This window comes from Pan paniscus, chromosome 15 (assembly GCF_029289425.2).
Source record: "Pan paniscus chromosome 15, NHGRI_mPanPan1-v2.0_pri, whole genome shotgun sequence".
Classification (NCBI taxonomy): domain Eukaryota; kingdom Metazoa; phylum Chordata; class Mammalia; order Primates; family Hominidae; genus Pan; species Pan paniscus.
The window spans coordinates 106,008,710-106,029,299 of NC_073264.2; the positions used below are offsets into that span (position 1 = coordinate 106,008,710).

The following is a 20,590-nucleotide window of genomic DNA, read 5'->3' on the forward strand; positions in this document are numbered from 1 at the left end:
AGAACAGCATGGGAAAGACCTGTCCCCATGATTCAATTACCTCCCACTGGGTCCCTCCCACAACACATGGGAATTCAAGATGAGATGTGGGTGGTGACACAGCCAAACCATACCAGAGGCTGAGGTGGGAGGATTGCTTGAACCCAGGAGGCAAGGTTGCAGTGAGCCAAGATCATGCCACTGCACTCCAGCCTGAGTGACAGAGCGAGACCCCTATCTCAAACCCCCCCCCCAAAAAAAAAACAGATACAGGTGGATGATTGGATGGGTCAGGGATGGATGAATGGTTGGATGGGTGGAAGGATGGATACAGGGTGGGTGGATTGTTGGATAGATGGTGGGATAAATATTCGGGTGGTGTATGGTTGGATGGATGGTAGGATGGTGGATGGTGGATAATTGCCTGGATGGATAGTAGGATGGATGTATGTTGGATGGATGGATGAACAGTGGGGTGGTAGATGGGTAGATAAATGGTTGGATGGACAGTAGGATGGTGGGTGGTTGGATGGATGGATTGATGGATGGATGGACGGATGGAGGGTTAGATGAATGCATGTTGGCTGGATGATAGAATGGTGGATGGATAGATGGGTGGTAGGATAGGTGAATGGTTGGATGGATAGGGATGATTGGATGGATGGATTGATGGTGGACTGATGGATGGATAGATGGTTGGTAGATGATAGGTTGGATGGACAGTTGAATGGTTGGATGGATGGATGGATGGTTGGTTGGGTGGATGGATGGATGGATGGTTGGACAGATGGTTGAATAGATGGTATGATGGGGTTAAGAACAGATGCATAGGTGGTGGAAAGATGGATGTTTAAAGACGGTTGGATAGGAAGATAATTGGATGGATGGAGGATCCCCCAGGGTTGCTACCTGAGCAAACTCTGGGAGGTTTGGAAATCTTGATCACAGGGGTCTGTGGGCCTGTCCTGTGGATGAGAAGTCAAGACTGGAGAGGCTTTGACCTGGGCTGGTTTTAGGGATAGGGGCCACTGTGAGGACAGAGATGCAGAGGCACAGACAAGGAACTGGGTAGAGGTGCACTCTGCAGGATTTCTGGTGTCTGATGGAGATGGTAATTTGTGGACTCCAGATGATTCTAGAGTCCCCAAGACTCTTCTGGGTGGGATTCATGAAGGCAGGTGGCAGGTTCCCCAGCTTAAAAGCCAATAGAAAAGTAAAGAATCGGGCTGGGCGCGGTGGCTCACGCCTGTAATCCCAGCACTTTGGGAGACCAAGGCGGGCAGATTACGAGGTCAGGAGACCGAGACCGTCCTGGCTATCACGGTGAAACCCCATCTCTACTAAAAATACAAAAAAATTAGCCGGACGTGGTGGCGGGCACCTGTAGTCCCAGCTACTCAGGAGGCTGAGGCAGGAGAATGGCGGGACCCGGGAGGCGGAGCTTGCAGTGAACCGAGATTGTGCCCCTGCACTCCAGCCTGGGCGACAGAGTCAGACTCCGTCTCTTAAGGAAATAAAAGAAAAGAATCGGAATGACAGATACCGGCAGTCTGAGGATTGGCGGAGATGGCCTTGCTGACTGGGAATATTTGAGCAGAGGCAGGAAATGGCTGGGGCAGAAGGACTGGCAGGAGCAGAAGCCTGATGTGGGGCTTGGGGCGTGCTGGGGCGTAGCGAAGTGGCAGGAGATCCCGGAGCACCGGCAGGGAGGGGAGCCAGAGGGAGAGGAAGACGTGGAGGCCTTATGGAGCTCTCCTGGGGTCTTGGATGTTCACTCCGAGTGCGATGGGAGCTGCAGGAAGGTTTGATCCCCGGAGAGACCAGATCGGGCTTGAGCTCTGACCGCAACCCCTGGCGCTGGTTGGAGGGCACAAGGGCAAGGCAGTGGTGCCCGTGGCCAGCCCCAAGCTCTCTCTGCGGCGAGGAGCGCTAGCCCCAGAGCCTGGCGTCCTGCTGGGGAGGCGCCTTTCCCGCGGCCCTGGGCGCCCTGGGCATCCGGGAGGAGCACCCGTCCCGCCCTCTCCCCGCGCCCCGCTCCGCACTCCCCGCCAGCCCTGCGCCCCGCTCCCCGCGCGCCCCCTGGCGGCAAACTTCGCAATGGCTCCCGCCGCGCTCTGCTTTTCGGGGCTGCCGGAGGGGCGGGGCTGCCGGAGGGGCGGGGCTGCCGGAGGGGCGGGGCTGCCGGAGGGGCGGGGCTGCCGGAGGGGCGGGGCTGCCGGAGGGGCGGGGCTGCCGGAGGGGCGGGGCTGCCGGAGGGGCGGGGCTGCCGGAGGGGCGGGGCTGCCGGAGGGGCGGGGCTGCCGGAGGGGCGGGGCTGCCGGAGGGGCGGGGCTGCCGGAGGGGCGGGGCTGCCGGAGGGGCGGGGCTGCCGGAGGGGCGGGGCTGCCGGAGGGGCGGGGCTGCCGGAGGGGCGGGGCTGCCGGAGGGGCGGGGCTGCCGGAGGGGCGGGGCTGCCGGAGGGGCGGGGCTGCCGGAGGGGCGGGGCTGCCGGAGGGGCGGGGCTGCCGGAGGGGCGGGGCTGCCGGAGGGGCGGGGCTGCCGGAGGGGCGGGGCTCGAGTGGGAATGCAACCCTTGGACACGGTGGATCCTGGGAATCTAACCTTCCGTCCCGGGGCTGATGAGCTTCCAGCCCTGCCCCAGGAACTGTGCTGGGGGCCCCTGGGGATGGGGACGCAAGCTCAGAGGGCGGAGACCTCGGGCGCCCCGGCTTCGTCCGCAAGGCGAGACGGGCCGCAGGGGACTGCTAGGGTCTTCAGGGGGGTCTGCGGGGGTGAGGGGGCGGGTGGGCTCGGAGGATGGCCCCGGGCTCCCAGGGAAGCTGGAAGGGCGTCGGGGGAGGTGACGGCGCGGAGACCTCGGACTCTCAGTCCTGCAGGGGCCGCGGACACAGGTGGGGAGGAGTGGGGGAGTTTTTCCCTCGGAGAAATGGGAAGCGTCGAAGGATTTTAAGGAGTGCGGCTGGTCAGGTTTGCATTCGGGGAGGTCACTTTGTCTCCTGAGTGGAGAATGAGGAGGTGGCAACAGCAGGGGAGTCAGCAGGAGGCTGCTCGGGTCCAGCTCAAAAACGCCAGGCCCGCCCCCGCCCCGCAGGTCCGCGGGAAGGAAGGAAAAGGCGTTGGGGATGCGTAGGAGGCAGAGGCCTTGGTGGTCGATCCGGTGTGGAGTGGGGCAGGGGCTGCGAGGAGGGCGCCCAGGACTGGTATCAGTGAACAGTGACGGTGGGGCAGGGCGGTGACCTTAGCACCAGCGCTTCGGTGGGGGGGAGGAAGCACCTGAGCCGCGGAGAAAGGCCTGCGTGAGGTGGGCACAGGCTGGCGTTGAAGCCCTGGGGTGGACTCACGTCCAGGGGAGGGCGGTGCTTCACACGTCCCAGGCACTGTCTTGTGTGGCCCCAAGTGCTGTCTGAATCTCTCCTGCGTCTTGGGCCCCAGCACCAACAGCCGTCGCCCTGGAGCCAGGCAGCAGCCTTAAGCTTCCCTGGGAGGCTGACTGGCTGGGAGCAGGGAGGTCCCATCGGGGAGGTAGGGGCGTGCAGGGGGCTTGGCGCCTGCAGTCCTGGAGGGGCAGGGCAGATGATAAGGCTAACTACCTCCTGTCCTTTGCTCAGCCAGCCACTAGGAGGAGGCCGCAGAGAAGAAGCCGCCAGGGGCTGGGGGAGGCCAGGGACGGGGCAGGGAGTAGGGGCTGGGCTGAATGCAGGTGCCCCAGGAGCTGCGGGCTCTCCTTCCACAGGTTCGTGTCTGGTACACGGCTGGAGAAGGCAGGGAGGGTGGGAGGAGCCTGGCTTGGAGAGAAAGGGCTGGCCGGAGACACCAGAGTGCTTAGGGCAGGGGCGGGAGAGGTGGTCCCTCAGGCCTCAGTGGCAGAGGCATGGGGATCCAGGGCTGAGAGTGAGTCTGTGGTTCATGGGGTTACCAGAAATGGGTCCTGATCCAGATCCCTAGAGAGGGTTATTAGATCTCATGCAAGAAAGAATTCAGGGTGAGTCCACAAAGTAAAGCGAAAGCAAATTTATTAAGAAATTAGAGGAATAAAAGAATGGCCACTCCATAGAGCGGGCCAGAGGGTTGCTGGGTGACCATTTTTATGGTTTTGTTTTTATTATATGATAAACAAAGGGTGTATTATTCATGCCTCCCCTTTTTAGACCATATGGGGTAACTTCCTGATGTTGCCATGGCATTTGTAAACTCTCATGGTGCTGATGGGAGTGTAGCAGTGAGGACGACCAGTGGTCACTCTTTTTTTTTTTTTTTTTTTTGAGACAGAGTCTCGCCGTGTCGCCCAGGCTGGAGTGCAGTGACACGATCTTGGCTCACTGCAAGCTCCGTCTCCCGGGTTCACGCCTTTCTCCTGCCTCAGCCTCACGCCTGTAATCCCAGCACTTTGGGAGGCCAAGGCAGGCGGATCACGAGGTCAGGAGATTGTGACCATCCTGGCTAACACGTGAAACCCCGTCTCTACTAAAAATACAAAAAATTAGCCGGGCGTGGTGGCGGGTGCCTGTGGTCCCAGCTACTCGGGAGGCTGAGGCAGGAGAATGGCATGACCCTGGGAGGCAGAGCTTGCAGTGAGCTGAGATCGCGCCACTGCACTGCAGCCTGGGCGACAGAGGGAGACTCCATCTCAAAAAAAAAAAAATTTAAAAGACCGGGTGCAGTGGCTCACGCCTGTAGTCCCAGCACTTTGGGAGGCCATGGTGAGTGGATTGCTTGAGCCCAGGAGGTAGAGGTTGCAGTGAGCTGAGATGGGGCCACTGCACTCCAGCCTGGGTGACAAAATAAGACCCTGTCTCAAAAAATAAAATATTTAAGCTTATTTTGTGTGTGCTATTGTTTGAATGTTTGTGTCCATCCAAAATTCATATATTGGAACTTAAGCTGCAAAGTGATGGTATTAAGAGGTAGGGCCTTTGGGAGGTGACCAGGGCAGGGCGGACGGGATTAGTGCTCTTACACAAGGGCTTGAGGCAGTGAGTTCTTTTCTTTAGGCCCTTTGGCCCCTTCCTCTATGTGAGGGCACAGCAAGAGGGTGTAATCCCTCGCCAGACACCACATCTGCTGGCCTTGACCTAGGACTTCCCCGCCCCTAAAACTGTGAGGAATACATTTTTAGTATTTATAAATTACTCAGTCTGTGGTATTTTATTTATTTATTTGAGATGGAGACCAGCCTGGGCAACATAGTGACACCTCATTCCTTTAAAAACAACAACAAAAAAATTAAGGGAAAATTAGCCAGGCATGGTGGCATGGGCCTGTAGTCCCAGCCACTGGGGAGGCTACAGTGGGAGGATCCCTTGGGTTGGGCCTGGGAGTCCAGGCCATGATGATATCACTGCACTCTAGCCTGGGTGACACAGCAAGACCTTGTCTCAATTAGAAAAAAAGAAAAGAAAAGAAAGGCATAGATCTTTACTGCAAGATGCCCACAGAATGCTGTCTACATGCCATGCCTTTAATTCCTCTTCTTTCATTCTCTCTTTTTAAAAACTTTTAAGATTGAGATATAATTCACATACCATAAAATTCATCTTTTTTTTTTTTTTGTCTTGCTCTGTCGCCCAGGCTGGAGTGCAGTGGCACAGTCTCAGTTCACCGCAACTTCTGCCTTCCAGGTTCAAGCAATTCTCCTGCCTCAGCCTCCTGAGTAGCTAGGATTACAGGCGTGCGCCACCACGCCCAGCTAATTTTTGTATTTTTAGTAGAGATGGGGTTTCACCATATTGGCCAGGCTGGTCTCGATCTCATGACCTTGTGTCTGCCTGCCTCATCCTCCCAAAGTGCTGGGATTACAGGTGTGAGCAACCGCACCCAGCCTTTTAATTTCTTTAAATGACGTTTAATAGTGTTCAGTGTTGGCTGGGCACAGTGGCTCACGCCTGTAATCCCAGCACTTTGGGAGGCCGAGACGGGCAGATCATGAGGTCAGGAGATAGAGACCATCCTGGCTGCTACGGTGAAACCCCGTCTCTACTTAAAAAAAAAGAAAAAAAATTAGCCAGGTGTGGTGGGGTGGCGGGTGCCTGTAGTCCCTGCTACTCGGGAGGCTGAGGCAGGAGAATTGCTTGAACCTGGGAGGCAGAGCTTGCAGTGAGCCAAGATCGCGCCGCTGCACTCCAGCCTGGGCAAAAGAGCCAGACTCCGTCTCAAAAAAAAAAAAAAAATATATATATATATATACATATATATATATATATATATGTATGTATGTATTTGGTAGAATTCACCAGTGGAGACAAAAGGGCTAAGGTTTTCTTTATGGAGAGGTTATTTTTTTGTTTTGGTTTTGTTTTGTTTGTCACTAATTTAATCTTCTTACTTTAATTTTCTCCAGAGAATAGTTTTTCTTTTTTCTTTTTTTTTTTTTTGAGACAGAGTCTCACCCTGTCGCCCAGGCTGGAGGACAATGGCGCTATCTTGGCTCTCTCCAACCTCCCAGGTTCAAACAATTTTCCTGCCTCAGCCTCCTGAGTAGCTGGGATTACAGGCACCTGCCACCATGCCCAGCTAATTTTTGTATTTTTAGTAGAGATGAGGTTTCCCCATGTTGGCCAGGCTGGTTTCAAACTCCTGATCTCGTGATCCACCTGCCTTGGCCTCCCAAAGTGCTGGGATTACAATTGTGAGCCACCGCACCCGGCCGAGAATAGTTTTTCTTAAGTCCTTAAGGACTCAGCTCCTTACATGAGCTTTGATGGTGGTTGTGGGGCAGCACAGACAGGTCTAAATCCAGGTAGGGGTGTTTGGTCCTTGCAGGCTGCACGACATGGATTCCTGACTGCCTTGCTGTGAATCGCACAACTCACACAGCAGTGTAGCGTCACGTACAGCTTGGGAAGCACGTAGGCTTTGAAGATGCTTGTTTCAGAAACGTTACTGACTGCTGTGGCCTCTACTGCTTCAAATGATGAATTTGTTAACAGCCTTGTCTTTGGACACAGTTTGTGCAGCAAATAGGCTGCACATGGCCATGGCCCTTTTTGGCACAACCAGTGTTCCTTCTTTTCTTTGTCATCTTGAAGGCACGGACCCAAGAGAGTTATCTTTTTACTTCTTAAAGTCCTATTCAGCTTTTTAAAATTTCTTCTTGGATTAGTTTCATTAGTTTGTGACTTTTCGGAAATGTGTCAGTTTCATATAGACTATCTCATTTATTGGCCTCCAGTTATTCCGAGCATATCATCCTTTCTATTTCCTGAAGGTCAGTCCTACTGTACCTACTTTCATTCCTGATTTTATTAATCTAAGGCTTTTCTATTTTTTTTTTGTAGGTCAGTACAACTTAAGGTTTGTCAATTTTATTGATTTTATCAAAGAATTCACTTTTGGTTTCACTGATTTTTCTCTATTTTTTATTCTCCATTTTTATTTATTTATTTATTTATTTTTGAGATGGAGTCTTGCTCTGTCACCCAGGCTGGAGTGCAGTGGCACGATCTCAGCTCACTGCAACCTCCACCTCCCTGGTTCAAGCGATTCTCCTGCCTCAGCCTCCCGAGTAGCTGGGATTACAGGCGCCTGCCACCATGCCCAGCTAATTTTTGTATTTTTAGTAGAGACGGGGTTTCACCATCTTGGCCAGACTGGTCTCGAACTCCTGACCTCGTGATCCGTTCGCCTTGGCCTCCCAAAGTGCTGGGATTATAGGCGTGAGCCACCATGCCTGGCTTATTCTCCATTTTATTTATTTCCACTGTCACCTTTGTTATTTCCTTTCTTCTTTCTGCTTTGGGTTTAGTTTGCTTTTTCTCTAGTTTCTTTTTTTTTTTTTTTTTTTTTTTTTTTTTTGAGACAGAGTCTCGCTCTGTCGCCCAGGCTAAAGTGCAGTGGCACAATCTTGGCTCACTGCAAGCTCCGCCTCCCGGGTTCACGCCATTTTCCTGCCTCAGCCTCCCAAGTAGCTAGGACTACAGGTGCACGCCGCCACGCCCAGCTAATTTTTTATATTTTTGGTAGAGATGGGGTTTCACCATGTTAGCCAGGATGGTCTCGATTTCCTGACCTCGTGATCCACCCGCCTCGGCCTCCCAAAGTGCGGGATACAGGCCTGAGCCACCACGCCCGGTCTAAATTTCCCTCTTTAGCCACTTTAGCTACATCCATAAGTTTTGGTATGTTATGCCCTCACTCACATTCATATCAAAGTACTTTAAATTTTTTCTTGACATTTTTTATTTGACTCATTGGTTATTTAGAATTGTGTTGTTTAATTGTCACCTATTTGTGAATTTCTCAAATTTCCTTCTGTTATTGATTCCTAATTTTATTACATTATGATTGGAGAACACACTTTGCATGACTTCAATCCTTTTAGGTTTATTGAGGTGTTTTTTTTGGCCTAACATATAGTCTGTCCTTGAGAACCTTCCATATGCTCTTGAGAAGAATATGGATTCTGACGTTGTGTGGACCATTTTTTCAAGATCTGTTAGGTTTAGTTTAGTTGGTTTATAGTGTTGTTGAAGTTGTCTACTTCCTCGTTATCTTCTGTTAGTTGTTCTATCCATTATTGAAAGTGAGGTATTGAAATCTCCAACTAGGCCTGGGTGCGGCGGCTCACGCCTGTAATCCCAGTACTTTGGGAGGCCAAGGTGGGCGGATCACCTGATGTCAGGAGTTCGAGACCAGCCCAGCCAACATCGTGGAACCCCGTCTCTACTAAAACACAAAAATTAGCCCGGTGTGGTGGCAGGCATCTGTAATCCCAGCTACCTGAGAGGTTAAGGCAGGAGAACGGCTTGAGCCTGGGAGGCAGAGGTTGAAGTGAGCCAAGATGGCACCACTGCACTCCAGCCTGGGAGATTTAGCAAGACTCTGTCTCAAAAAAAAAAAAAAAAGGAAGGAAGAAATCTCCAATTAATTTGAATTATCTATTTCTCCCTTCAATTTTGTCAGTTTTTTTTTTTTTTTTTGGACGGAGTCTCGCTCTGTCTCCCAGGCTGGAGTGCAGTGGTGCAATCTTGGCCCACTGCAAGCTCTGCCTCCCAGGTTCACGCCATTCTCCTGCCTCAGCCTCTGGAGTAGCTGGGACTACAGGTGCCCGCCACCACGCATGGCTAATTTTTTGTATTTTTAGTAGAGACGGGGTTTCACCGTGTTAGCCAGGATGGTCTCGATCTCCTGACCTCGTGATCCGCCCGCCTCGGCCTCCCAAATTGCTGGTATTACAGGCATGAGCCACCGCGCCCGGCCTCCTGTCATTTTACTTTTAAGATATTGTGTCTGAATCTAAACTGTGTCTCTAGTAGCCATCATGTTTTATACCTAGCAGATATAGTTGGATTATGTTTTTTAAATCTATTCTGCCAATCTTTTTCTTTTAATTAGTGTTTAATATATTAATATTTACTACAATTACCAGTGGTGGGATTGAGGTCTGCCATTGTGCTATTTGTTTTCTCTCTGTCTTGCCTGTTTTGTTCCTCCTCTATTCCTCCATATTGCTTCTTTTGTGTTAAATATATATTCTCTAATGTGCCATTTAATTCTTTTTTTTGAGACAGAGTCTCGCTCTGTTGCCCAGGCTGGAGTGCAGTGACACAATCTCGGCTCACTGCAAGCTCCGCCTCCCAGGTTCATGCGATTCTTCTGCTTCAGCCTCCCGAGTAGCTGGGACTACAGGTGTGTGCCACCACCCCTGGCTAATTTTTTTTTTTGTATTTTTAGTAGAGACGGGTTTTCTCCATATTGGTTAGGCTGGTCTCGAACTCCTGACCTCGTGATCCACCTGCCTCAGCCTCCCAAAGTGCTGGGATTACAGGCGTGAGCCACCACGGCCAGCCTCCATTTAATTCTTTTGTCATTTCTTTTGCTATATATATTTTCAAATTTATGTTTTATTGAGGTAAAATTTACATAACGTAAATTTTGGCCAGGTGTGGTGGGTCATGCCTGTAATCCCAGCACTTTGGGAGGCCAAGGTGGGCTGATCACCTGAGGTCAGGAGTTCAAGACCAGCCTGGCCAACATGGCGAAACCCCGTCCCTACTAAAAAATACAAAAAAAAATTAGCCAGGCATGGTGGCGAGCGCCTGTAATCCCAGCTACTTGGGAGATTGAGGCAGGGGGAATTGCTGAAACCCAGGAGGTGGAGGCTGTAGGGAGCTGAGATTGTGCCACTGCACCGTGGCCTGGGCGACAGAGCGAGACTCCATCTCAAAACCAAACAAACAAAAATTTACCACTATAACCATTTTAAGTGTACAATTTAGTGGCATTAAGTACATCCACAGTGTTATGTAATCATCACCACTATTTCCAGAACTTTTTTGTCATCCCAAATTCTGTGCCCATTAAGCAATAACTCCCTCTCCCTCCCTTCCCTCTAGGCCTGGTAACCTCTATTCTAGTTTCTGTCTCTATAAACTTACCTATTCCAGATGTGTCATATAAGTGGAATCATATAATATTGGAACTTTTATGTCTGGCTTATTTCACTTAGTAGAATGTTTTCAAATTCTCCCATATTGTAGCATGCATCAGAACTTCATTCCTTCTTATGGCTGAAGCATATTCCATTTATGTGTTTAGACCACATTTTGTTTATTCATTTATCTGTTGATGGATACTTGGCTTGTTTCCACATTTGGCTATTGTAAATAATGCGTTATGAACATTGGTGAGCAAGTATCTGTGTGATTCCTCCTTTTCAGTTCTTTTTTTGTTTCTTTGTTTTTTGAGACGGAGTCTTGCTCTGTAGCGCAGGCTGGAGTGCAGTGGCGCCATCTCGGCTCACTGCAAGCTCCGCCTCCCAGGTTCACGCCATTCTCCTGCCTCAGCCTCCCATGTAGCTGGGACTACAGATGCCCGCCACCACGTCCGGCTAATTTTTTGTATTTTTTAGTAGAGACGGGGTTTCACGTGTTAGCCAGGATGGTCTCGATCTCCTGACCTCGTGATCCGCTCGCCTCGCAAAGTGCTGGGATTACAGGCATGAGCCACTGTGCCCGGCCAAGGGTTTTAATTTCTTACTACCCTTACCAGCATTTGTTATTTTGCTTCTTTTGAAAAAATTATAGCCATCCCAATGGGTGTGACATGGTATTTCATTGTGGTTTTATTTTGCATCTCCCTAGTGACTGATGATGTTGAACATTTTTTGTGTGTGCTTGTTGACCATTTATCTGTCTTCTTTGGGGAAAGGTCCATTCAAGTCCTTTGTTTATTTGTAAATTAGGTTGTTTAGGGAGTTTTTGTTTCTGAGTTACAGCAATTCTAATATGCTGCATATCAATATCCTATCAGATATAGGATTTGCAAATATCTCATTTTGTGAGTTGCCATTCTACTCTTTTTTTTTTTTTTTTTTCTTTTTTCAGGCTTAATTCACTTCACTTCTCTTGTATAAAAACCCTATGTTGTAGCCACAGCTGGAGCCTGGGTCCACTGCACAGAGACTCTGGTGTGGGTCTTGACGAGGTGGTCAGTGAATTCCTGATAGGGAGACTTGGTGAATACAGTCTCCTTCCAGAGGTCGGGGGTCAGGTAGCTGTAGGTCTTAGAGATGGCATCAAAGGTGGCCTTGGCGAAGTTGCCCAGGGTGGCAGTGCAGCCCCGGGCTGAGGTGTAGCAGTCATCGATACCAGCCATCATGAGCAGCTTCTTGGGCACAGGTGCGGAGACGATGCCAGTGCCCCCTGTGTGCAGGGATGAGGCGCGCCGGCACAGAGCCGCAGCGGCCTGTCACCTTGCAAGGGACGGTGTGGGGCTTGCCGATCTTGTTCCCCCAGTAGCCTCTGTGCACAGGGACAATGGAGAGCTTGGCCAGGATGATGGCCCCACGGATGGCGATGGCCACGTCCTTGGAGCACTTAACACCCAGACCGACGTGGCCATTGTAGTCTCCGATAGCAAAGAACGCCTTCAACCTGGTGCGCTGGCCGGCACGGGTCTGCTTCTGCACCGGCATAATCTTCAAAACCTCATCCTTGAGAGAGGCCCCCAGGAAAAAGTCAATGATCTCAGATTCCTTAATGGGCAGGGAAAAGAGATAGATCTCCTCCAGGGACTTGATCTTCATCTCCTTGACCAAGCGGCCCAGCTTGGTGACAGGCATCCACTCCTTATCCTCAGCCTTGCCTCCGCGAGCTCCGCGGCCTCGGCCACGGCCCCGTCCACGGCCGCGACCCCGGCCCCGGATACCACTGCCGAAACCTCCGCGGAAGGCACCGCGGTTCCCCATCCCAGGGCCACCAGGGCCACCAGGGCCTCCGGGCCCCCCCGCTGCACCGGCGTCATCCGCCATTTGGTGTTTTCTCAGGCAAGAAGCGCCATTCTACTCTTTTTAAAAATTCTTTTTATTGTTTTTTAAATTTTTTTATTATACTTTAAGTTCTAGGGTACATGTGCACAACGTGCAGGTTTGATACATAGGTATACATGTGCCATGTTGGTGTGCTGCACCCATCAACTCGTCATTTACATTAGGTATTTCTCCTAATGCTATCTATCCCCCCCCAGCCCCCCAACCCCCAACAGGCCCCAGTGTGTGATGTTCCTCGCCTTGTGTTCAAGTGATCTCATTGTTCAATTCCCATCTATGAGTGAGAACATGTGGTGTTTGGTTTTCTGTCCTTGTGATCGTTTGCTCAGAATGATGGTTTCCAGCTTCATTCATGTCCCTGTAAAGGAAATGAACTCATCCTCTTTTATGGCTGCATAGTATTCCATGGTGTATATGTGCCACATTTTCTTAATCCAGTCTATCATTGATGGATATTTGGGTTGGTTCCAAGTCTTTGCTATTGTGAATAGTACCACAATAAACATACGTGTGCATGTGTCTTTATAGTAACATGATTTATAATCCTTTGGGTATATACCCAGTAATGGGATGGCTGGGTCAAATGGTAATTGTAGTTCTAGATCCTTGAGGAATCACCACACTGTCTTCCACAATGGTTGAACTAATTTACACTCCCACCAACAGTGTAAAAGTGTTCCTATTTCTCCACGTCCTCTCCAGCATCTGTCGTTTCCTGACTCTTTAATGATTGCCATCCTAACTGGCGTGAGATGGTATCTCATTGTGGTTTTGATTTTCATTTCTCTGATGACCAGTGATGATGAGCATTTTTTCATGTGTCTGTTGGCTGCATAGATGTCTTCTTTTGAGAAGTGTCTGTTCATATCCTTTGCCCACTTTTTAATGGGGTTATTTGTTTTTTTCTTGTAAATTTGTTTGAGTTCTTTGTAGATTCTGGATATTAGCCCTTTGTCATATGGGTAGATTGCAAAAATTTTCTCCCATTCTGTAGGTTGTCTGTTCACACTGATGGTAGTTTCTTTTGCCATGCAGAAGCTCTTTAGTTTAATTAGATCCCATCTGTCTATTTTGGCTTTTGTTGCCATTGCTTTTGGTGTTTTAGTCGTGAAGTCCTTGCCCATGCCTATGTCCTGAATGGTACTGCCTAGGTGTTCTTCTAGGGTTTTTATGGTTTTAGGTCTAACATTTAAGTCTTTAATCCATCTTGAATTAATTTTTGTGTAAGGTGTAAGGAACGGATCCAGTTTCAGCTTTCTACATATGGCTAGCCAGTTTTCCCAGCATCATTTATTAAATAGGGAATCCTTTCCCCAATGCTTGTTTTTCTCAGGTTTGTCAAAGATCAGATAGTTGTAGATATGTGGCGTTATTTCTGAGGGCTCTGTTCTGTTCCATTGGTCTATATATCTGTTTTGGTACCAGTAGCATGCTGTTTTGGTTACTGTAGCCTTGTGGTATAGTTTGAAGTCAGGTAGCGTGATGCCTCCAGCTTTGTTCTTTTTAATTAGGATTGTCTTGGCAATGCAGGCTCTTTTCTGGTTCCATATGAACTTTAAAGTAGTTTTTTCCAATTCTGTAAAGAAAGTCATTGGTAGCTTGATGGGGATGGCATTGAATCTATAAATTACTTTGGGCAGTATGGCCATTTTCATGATATTGATTCTTCCTATCCATGAGCATGGAATATTCTTCCATTTGTTTGTGTCCTCTTTTATTTCGTTGAGCAGTGGTTTGTAGTTCTCCTTGAAGAGGTCCTTCACATCCTTTGTAAGTTGGATTCCTAGGTATTTTATTCTCTTTGTAGCAATTGTGAATGGGAGTTCACTCATTATTTGACTCTCTGTTTGTCTGTTAATGATGTATAGGAATGCTTGTGATTTTTGCACATCGATTTGGTATCCTGAGACTTTGCTGAAGTTGCTTATCAGCTTAAGGAGATTTTGGGCTGAGATGATGGGGTTTTCTAAATATACAATCATGTCATCTGCAAACAGGGATGATTTGACTTCCTCATTTCCTAATTGAATACCCTTTATTTCTTTCTCTTGCCTGATTGCCCTGGCCAGAACTTCCAACACTATGTTGAATAGGAGTGGTGAGAGAGGGCATCCTTGTCTTGTGCCGGTTTTCAAAGGGAATGCTTCCAGTTTTTGCCCATTCAGTATGATATTGGTTGTGGGTTTGTCATAAATAGCTGTTACTATTTTGAGATACATTCCATCAATACCTAGTTTATTGAGAGTTTTTAGCATGAAGGGCTGTTGAATTTTGTTGAAGGTCTTTTCTGCATCTATTGAGTTAATCATGTGGTTTTTGTCATTGGTTCTATTTATCTGATGGATTACGTTTATTGATTTGCATATGTTGAACCAGCCTTGCATCCCAGGGATGAAGCTATCTTGATTGTGGTGGATAAGCTTTTTGATGTGCTGCTGGATTCGGGTATTTTATTGACGATTTTCGCATCGATGTTCATCAGGGATATTGGTCTAAAATTCTATTTTTTTGTTGTTGTGTCTCTGCCAGGCTTTGGTATCAGGATGATGTTGGCCTCATAAAATGAGTTAGGGAGGATTCCCTCTTTTTCTATTGATTGGAATAGTTTCAGAAAGAATGGTACCAGCTCCTCTTTGTACCTCTGGTAGAATTCGGCTGTGAATCTGTCTGGTCCTGGACTTTTTTCGGTTAATAGACTATTAATTATTGCCTCAATTTCAGAGCCTGTTATTGGTCTATTCAGAGATTCAACTTCTTCCTGGTTTAGTCTTGGGAGGGTTTATGTGTCCAGACGGAGTCTCCCTTGTTGCCCAGGCTGGAGTGTAGTGGCGTGATCTCGGCTCACTGCAAGCTCTGCCTCCCGGGTTCAAGCAATTCTCCTGCCTCAGCTTCCCGTGTAGCTGGGATTACAAGGCATGTGCCACCACACCCAGCTAATTTTTGTATTTTTAGTAGAGACAGGGTTTCACCATGTTGGTCAGGCTGGTCTCAAACTCCTGACCTCGTGATCCGCCCGCCTCGGCCTCCCAAAGTGCTAGGATTACAGGCGTGAGCCACTGCACCAGGCCTTATTCTACTCTTTAAAAAAAAATCTTTTTAGAGACAGGGTCTCATTCTGTTGCCCAGGGTGGAGTGCAGTGGTGCAATCTTGGCTCACTGCAACCTCTGCCTCCCAGTTTCAAGCCAATTCTCCTGCCTCAGCCTCCTGAGTAGCTGGAATTACAGGTGCGTTGCCACCACACCTGGCTAATTTTTGTATTTTTGGTAGAGACAGGGTTTCACCATGTTGGCCAGGCTGGTCTCGGACTCCTGACCTCAGGCGATCCACCCACCTCAGCCTCCCAAAGTGCTGGGATTACAGGCGTGAGCCACTGTGCCTGGCCAAGTTTTGTAGTTTTAGCTCTTACGTTTAGGTTTTTTGATCCATTTTTGAGTACATTTTTGTATATAGCATAAGGTTAGGATCCAACATCATTCTTTTGTGTATGGATATCCAGTTTTCCTAGCACTATTTGTTGAACAGACTGTCCTACCCCCCATTAAATGGTCTTGGCAACTTTGCCAAAAATCATTTAACCAAATATGTGAGGGCTTATCTCTAGATTCTCTAGTCTACTCCATTGGTCTATATGTCACTCCTTATGCCAATACCACATTGTTTTAATTACTGTAGCTTTGTAGTAAGTTTTGAAGTGAAGACATGTGAGTCCTCCAACTTTATCTTTCTTTTTTACAAACGATTTTGACTATTTGTGGTCTCTTGCAATTCCATATGAATTTGAGGATCAGCTTTTCTATTTCTGAAAAAGTAAAAATGGCTGTTGGAATTATTTTTTATTTTTTTGGAGATGGAGTTTTGCTCTTGTCCCCCAGGCTGGAGTGCAGTGGCACGATCTCAGCTCACTGTAACCTCTGCCTCCTGGGTTCAAGCAATTCTCCTGCCTCAGCCTCCTGAGTAGCTGGAATTACAGGTGCCTGCCACCATGCCCAGCTAATTTTTGTATTTTTAGTAGAGATGGGGTTGTGCCATGTTGGCCAGGCTGGTCTCCAACTCCTGACCTCAGGTGATCTGCCTGCCTCGGCCTCCTAAAGTGCTAGGATCACAGGCATGAGCCACCACATCTGGCCCAGGCTATTGGAATTTTTACAGAGACTGAGGTGAATCTGTAGATCATTTTGGGTAGTAGTGACATCTTAACAATGTTTCGTCCCCCATCCATGAATATGAAGTATCTTTCCATTTATTTCTCTCTTTGTTTTCCGCAATGCTTTGTAGTTTTCCGCGTCTAAGTCTTTCACCTCCTTGGTTAGATTTATTCCTAAGTACTTAATTATCTTAGATGCTATCGCATGCAGATGGAGTTGTTTTCTTAATTTTCTTTTCTTTCCTGGATTATTTTTTATCTTAGTACCTGCCACTACCTAACATTTTAAATATATTTATTTGTCTCTTTCTGTCTCATTTACTGAATAAATCTTCCATAAGGTCTAAAGTTTTTTTATTTGCTTATTGCCTTAGTCTAGGATCTGAAAACAGTGTCAGGCACATGGTCTAGTATGTATTTGTTGAGTGCACTAATGATGAAGGAACAATTTATTAATTTAGCATTCTCTTTATTTATGATTTTTTTCTTTTGCCATTATAAAAAAATGCGTCAGGGATTGCTGGGTCAATGTCCATTTGCCTTCTTAATTGTGTTTGCAGTTGAGAGGCTGCTTCCCAAGGTGATTGTTGTAATGATTTTCATTTCCGCCATCAGCAAATGAGGGTCCCTGGGGCCCTCACACCTCTGGGAGCACTAGGTGCTAGGTTGTCTTCTGTGTCCGGCACCTGGGGGTAGATCCCTGTGTCAGCAGTGCTTTAGCTGACACTTCCCTGATGGCTAGTGAATTAGAACTTCTTCAAATGTTTGTTAACCATTTCATATTGCTCTTCTATGAATTGCTTATTTATAACCTTTGCTCATTTTTCTATTTCATTCCCTTCTTTCCTTCCTTCCTTTCTTCTTTCCTTCCTCCCTCCCTCCCTCCCTCCTTCCCTTCCTCCCTCCCTCCTTCCCTTCCTCCCTCCCTCCTTCCCTTCCTCCCTCCCTCCTTCCTCCCCTTCCTCCCTCCCTCCCTTCCTTCCTCCCTCCCTTCCTTCCTCCCTCCCTCCCTCCCTTCCTTCCTCCCTCCCTCCCTTCCTTCCTTCCTTCCTCCCTTCTTTCCTTCCTCCCTCCCTTCCTCCCTCCCTCCTTCCCTTCCTCCCTCCCTCCTTCCCTTCCTCCCTCCCTCCTTCCCTTCCTCCCTCCCTTCTTCCCTTCCTCCCTCCCTCCCTCCTTCTCTTCCTCCCTCCCTCCTTCCCTTCCTTCCTCCCTCCTTCCCTTCCTCCCTCCCTTCCTTCCTTCCTCCTTCCCTCCTTCCTCCCCTTCCTTCCTCCCTCCCTTCCTCCCTCCCTCCCTCCCTCCCTTACTCCCTTCTTTCCTTCCTTCCTTCTCTCTCTCTTTCTTTCTTTTTGACAGGGTCTTGTTCTGTCACCCTGGCTGGAGTGCAGTGGCACGATCATGGCTCACTGCAGCCTCAACCACCCAGGCTCTAGCAATCCTCCCATCTCAGACCCCCAAATAGCTGGGACTAAGGGTGTGTGCCATCGCGCCCGGCTAATTTTTGTATTTTTTGTAGAGACAGAGTTTCGCCATGTTGTCTAGGCTAGAACTAGTCTCAAACTCCTGGACTCAAGCGATCTGCCCACCTCAGCCTTCCAGAGTGCTAGGATTACAGGCGTGAGCCATTGCGCCTGGCCACACTTTTCTTTTTTGTTCTTTTCTTGGCTGTTCTTCAGCATTTATTCTTCCATATACACTTTAAGATAGTTTTAGTCATTGAAAAGATCTGGGGTTCTACCTGGTATTGCTTTCTTTTGTCCAGATATTGCTCCATATCATTCCATGTTTTCTTCCTATAGGTTCTGTGCCTTCCTTAGTGATTTTCTTAAGTTTTTTATATTTCTTTGTCACTCTTCTGGATGGGATAGATTTCCCATTGCCTTTGCCAGAAGCTCATTATTGGAATGGAAAGAATGATTGATCATTGAGCATACTTCTTCTCTTCTCAATTTACCAGATTATTTTATTAAGGCCAGCAGTTTTTACTTGAGTCTCTTAGATCGTTCAGGTGTTCAAGCATATCATCATCAAGAAGAAGAGCTTGGCCGGGTGCCGTGGCTCACACATATAATCCCAGCAGTTTGGGCAGCGGATACAGGAGGATCACTTGAGCCTAGGAGTTTGAGACCAATCTGGGCAACATAGTGAGACCCTCATCTCTATAAAAAAATGTAAAAATAAAAAAAGAAGGGGAAGCTCTGTAATCCTTCTTTTCCAATGTTTACGCCAATTATTTCACTTTTATTATGTGCACAAGTGGGTAGCTACCTTCTCCTTCTCTGTACCATCTGTTATTGGGGGCTGGGGGCTCCCGCCTTTCCCTGTGCTGTGGAATAAGTGCATTGGGTCAGACCTGTCTGTTCTCTGCAGGTAAGCAGAGCCCTGCTCTCCTCCTCCTCCCCACTGCCTTTGCTCATGGCCTCGGCCGGGCCCTGCTGGAAATACCAGGTGCTCGCTCCCAGCAGAGGTTTGAACCTCTGTCCCTGCAAGCTTGGGGGTTGGGGTCCTGGCAGATGAGGTACCAGGAGGCCCTTCGGGGGAGGCCCAGGCTCTTTGACTGATGGTCTGTGGGTGTGAGCCTCCAAGTTCTAGGCCTGGGGGCCGAGAGGAAGAAGCTTCGAGGAAGAGTCAAGTAGGCCACCTTGGGCATACGTGCTGTCACCCCGGGATGCCCGCCCAGCGCGCCAAGCCCCCCACGCTCACCTGTAAGTGCAGGTGGTGCTGGAGGCCAGGCCGGGGCCCTGCAGGGGCAAGCACACAGTGGGGCTCCGTCGCCGCAGCGCCCCGGCGGCCTCCTCCTGGCCGCTGGCCCTCCCCTAAGGCTTCCTCATCCTAAACAGCAAGTGAAGCCAAACGAAAACCCTGTCTCTCCCGCCGTCCCCTCCCTCCTGGCCTCCGTCCCCCGGGCTCGCCTGCCCCGCCGCCCAGCGGACCGGTCCCTTCCTGCTTTCCCTGGCGGGTGCTTTCCGCTGCTCTGTTACCCGGAGCCAGGACGCGCATATATTCCCAGAATCCGCGCTCAGTGCGTTCGGTCCCGCGGGACACCTGTTCTCTGCACAGGCGCGTCTGGGCGCAGCGGGGGCAGGCACGCGTTCCCGGGCAGCGACTCCGGAAGGCCCGAGGGAGTAAATCTGGCCCTCCCGGTTCAGCACAAAGCTCCCCTGGCCGCCTTTCAAAACCGACCGCCTCCCAACTCTCCGCGGACACGAGTGGCGGCTGCCTCCCCTCCCCTAGGGCCGCGCACGCCTCCCGCAGGGTCTCAGTGCCTCCTGGGCGGGGGATAATTCCTGTCCCCACCGGTGTCCTGTACTCGCGGGGTCCCGGGTGTAAGTTCTGGGTCCCGGGCTGGCTCCCTGGTGAGCAAAGCCGCATCGCTCGAATTCCAGAAACCCTTCTCGCCGAGCGCCTGCCTGGCTGCTGAAAGCCTGGAGACTGCGCTCTCGGAGGTGGATTCCGGAACTCAGGAGAGAAGAATGCGACGCTCCCTAGTACCCCTAGTCCCCCAGGGGTGGGAGGGGACTGTATCTCAAAATAAGATTCTGCAACTCGACTCTTATAGGGGAAACCAGGCACGCATTTCAAAATCTTCTCATCCGTCCCCACCTCCTTGCGCCACTTTTCCGCGCCTCCTGTGCCACGGAAGCTGCCCTCTGCTCCTGCTGTTTCCAGCCCGGCAGCCCCCAGACAGGATCTAGCTTGGCCCAGCCGGGCCCTGCTTCCTCTGCCTGGGGTCCTCAGGCCATGCAAGTGAGGAAACCCAGGCTCAGAGGGGCCACGTAACTCTTCCCAAATCACCAGCAAGCCTGGTGCAGCCACGGTGGCGCGCATTCGCCCACTCGGAGACCGAGAGGCAGGTTTTCTGCCTGCACAGCCTCCCGCCCAAGGCCAGACCTGCTGGAGGCCCAGGCCCTGGAGATGGCTGTCTTCAGGGAGACTCTTTATGTCACGCTCATTCACTCCCTAGCGCCTCTTTCTGGCAACGGATGTGTCCAGCGTTCAGGTCTCTTAACTTAAGGTCTCCGTTTTTCCAAGTTTGGAAATCAGCTCAGAGCAGAGCGGGCAAAGAGGGGCTTTCACTGGTGCTCAGAGCTCACCTGCGAAGGAGGGACCACAGCCTCCGGGATGCAGCGCCCTGGCTGCCTACTGCTGACTGGCCGGCCCCTCCCCTGCAGATTCCTCCTCACCCAGCCCCGCACAGGCT

The 20,590-nt window shown here is 49.9% G+C and overlaps 1 long non-coding RNA gene and 1 pseudogene across 1 annotated transcript; both read right to left on the reverse strand.

The window, feature by feature from the left end:
- Window positions 1-9,102: 9,102 nt before the first annotated feature.
- On the reverse strand, window positions 9,103-12,780 carry LOC129393803 (small ribosomal subunit protein uS5-like; annotated as a pseudogene).
- Window positions 12,781-15,287: 2,507 nt separating this feature from the next.
- Window positions 15,288-19,984, reverse strand: LOC129393889 (uncharacterized). The gene is made up of 3 exons (XR_008620998.1): window positions 19,687-19,984; window positions 19,093-19,221; window positions 15,288-17,075 (listed from the first exon to the last, which is right to left on the reverse strand). It is a non-coding gene; the product is annotated as an uncharacterized LOC129393889 (long non-coding RNA).
- Between the last annotated feature and the right edge of the window lie 606 nt (window positions 19,985-20,590).